Source organism: Trachymyrmex cornetzi, unplaced genomic scaffold (genome assembly GCF_001594075.2).
Source record: "Trachymyrmex cornetzi isolate Tcor2-1 unplaced genomic scaffold, Tcor1.1 scaffold725, whole genome shotgun sequence".
In the NCBI taxonomy this organism is placed as follows: Eukaryota; Metazoa; Arthropoda; class Insecta; order Hymenoptera; family Formicidae; genus Trachymyrmex; species Trachymyrmex cornetzi.
In genome coordinates, this window is record NW_017300054.1 from 531,353 (window position 1) to 534,447 (window position 3,095).

Genomic DNA, 3,095 nt, shown 5'->3' on the forward strand with positions numbered 1-3,095 from the left:
GATAAACAATTATATACGTAACTATACTTGCAACATTATGTCTTTATACCAGGTACAAATGCGTTTAATGGATGCTTTTTATTCACATGGCTTTTAACGACACGTGTCGATTTGTGTTAAACGTGATAACTTTAGTAAAATATTTTATATATTGAAGCTATACGCATAATCCGGAAAAAAATATTTCTTATATAATTATATATTAGTATAAAATATTAAAAATGTAAAATACTATAAAATTGTATAAAATTATCTATAGTTATAAAAAATTAACAAATGTTATATACAATTATGTGTATATAAAACAAGAATTTTGTAATAACTTTTTGTGATTATTTTCTAAAAAAATATTATATGATTGATTAAAATCAAAATATTATTTTATTAAAAAATTGTTGCCATATTATAATCCTTATAATAATAAATCAGTTTCCAATAGCAATATGTAATAAGTTACTGTTTTAATAGTATGTATAATTTTGAACAAGGACTTCCAATTGGGATAAAATCTCCCGGTGTATCCATCAAATCAAACGATAAAATTCGGTTTTATAAGTTTGTTTGGGTAAATCGTCGATTGATAATTTCGAGAAAGAGAAATTTTTTCTCTCTCGTGTCTGTTCTGATATGTGAAGGCATTTGTCTTGTCTAATAATTCGGTCGTAATTCTTTTTTCATAATCTTCATTATTTTTATCCAAACAAGCATCAAATAATTTTCCTTTATTTGAGTCTTTCATCTGCAAGATACGCTTTGAGTCACAAATAACATAATATATTTTAAAAATACCACTTTAACGCAAGTAATACGTATATAACTTGAGATACGGGTATTTGAATCCACGAGACACCGTATTCTCCACGTACGAATTCTACTGGAAGTCATATTCTATTAGCTATCGCCTTGAAAAGCATAACCCGATCGAGGTAAAAATTAACATGAAGTTGCCCAAGCGGAATCATGCTCGTTTCTAAACATTCTTTAATTTGCTTCAAATGAATTTCAAGTTGCTGGTCGATGCATCTAATTCCCCGCTGAATCGACACCAGCCATTTAACGAGCCACGAATACATATTTGCACGTGAGATTACGTATTGGATATTTTGAGCTGTATCTCTTTCTGTCGTTGGGCTGTGTATTGTAAGTTATTTCATATAAAAATTTGTTTATGTAATAAATGGGATGAATTATTTAAAATAACATTTTTAGAGGCTCTACTAATACATCTTTTGGTTCCTTTGCTAAGAGCATACGTTTAAAGAGTTCCACATATTCAGAAAAATATGGATCGCATTGCAATCGACCAAACTTCGATTCGAGACACGCATTTATGTCTCCTGCAAACAAACACAATTTTTTGAAATAATATTCTCTTTTATTAATCCTCCTCATTGTTTATATAAAATATAAATCTTATTACTTTCGAAAGTTATCTCGTTCTGTAAAGTGTCCGACGTTGGTAATTGCAAATAATTTACCACATAAATGGGCTCTAAAGGACAAAATTTTATCCGGAAAATATCATCCAACACAGGAGATCTAAACAAAATAGTTATGGAAGCGTTACAAATGGTAATGAAACGACTTCAGCTAATTTAATTGCACAGAATGTACGATTCTGCTGAAGTATCTAAAAATTTAGTTATGAATACGGTTTTAAAAATAATTTTATTGAACTATCTAAGTATTATTATATTGAAAGCATAAACTGATTACTATAATGTTACAACTTTTTACAGCATCATCATCATGCTTGAGTATTTTATATAATTTATCTTGATGATCAAATGTAATTTTAGATATTCTATATTTCTGCCAAATTTTTATGTATTATAGCAAAATCCCTCTGAAAAAAATTCTCATTGTATCTTATAACATTTCTAAGAATTTTTGTATTTTTATAAAGATTTTTGAAACAATAAACATTATCTATTCAGATTTATGTTTTCATCGGAAATTATGGGATGAGAAATCTTAGAAATGTAAAAGTGTATTATGTATAATAAATTCCTTAAAGTCATACAACGTATAATTTACAGATCTGCAAGTTTTTTAAGTTATAGGTAGTGTTTTACCCTGTAAATGTGAATTCTCAAATATTCTAAAATTTCTCTTTCTATAAATTTCCGAGAAAAACTTTATAAAATTTAAAGGACATTAAGATATTTTTTCAGAAATCTTTATAAATATTATGACCTTGAATAAGTTCTCGCTGTTTTCCAACAGATCGCGTTAACAGAACTGCGTGCGTGTAGTTGAAGATGGGAACACATCGATAAGGAACTATCATAAGCAAACTTGAAGTTCAGTGTATGTCATCTCGCCGAAGTGTAAACAACTTTTTGTTTCATAGTGTTAAACATGTCGAGTTTCGTGCCAACATAAGAGTATTTGCGGGGAATTTTACTGCACTACTTTATTTTTAAAAAATCTGCAGCTGAAGCACACAGAATTCTTGTTGAGACTTACGACGACCATACTCTGTTGGAAACAACATGCGGAGATTGCTTTAGACGCTTCAAAAATAATGATTTTGATGTTGAAGGTAAAGGACGCTCTGGCGCACCAAAAAAGTTTGAAGACGAAGAATTGGAGGCATTACTGCATGAAGACTCATGTCAGACGCTAGCTGAACTTGCAGAATCATTAGGAGTTGATCACACAACAGTTTCGAAACGTTTGAAATTATTAGGAATGATTCAAAAGCAAGGACATTGGGTGCCGTACGAGTTGAAGCCGAGATACGTTGAACGGCGTCTTTTCACGTGTGAACAGCTGCTTCAACGGCAAAAAAGGAAAGGGTTTTTGCATCGTATCGTGACTGGTGATGAAAAGTGGATACACTACGATAACCTTAAGCGTAGAAGATCGTGGGGTAGGCCCGGCCATGTATCAACATCATCGGCAAAGCCGAATATCCATGGTTCGAAGCTTCTGCTCTGCATTTGGTGGGATCAGCTGGGTGTAGTTTATTATGAGCTGTTCAAACCGAACGAAATCATTACGAGAGCTCGCTATCGACAATTGATGCGTTTGAGCCGAGCATTGAAGGAAAAATGGCTGCTATACGAGCAGAGACACGATAAAGTGATTTT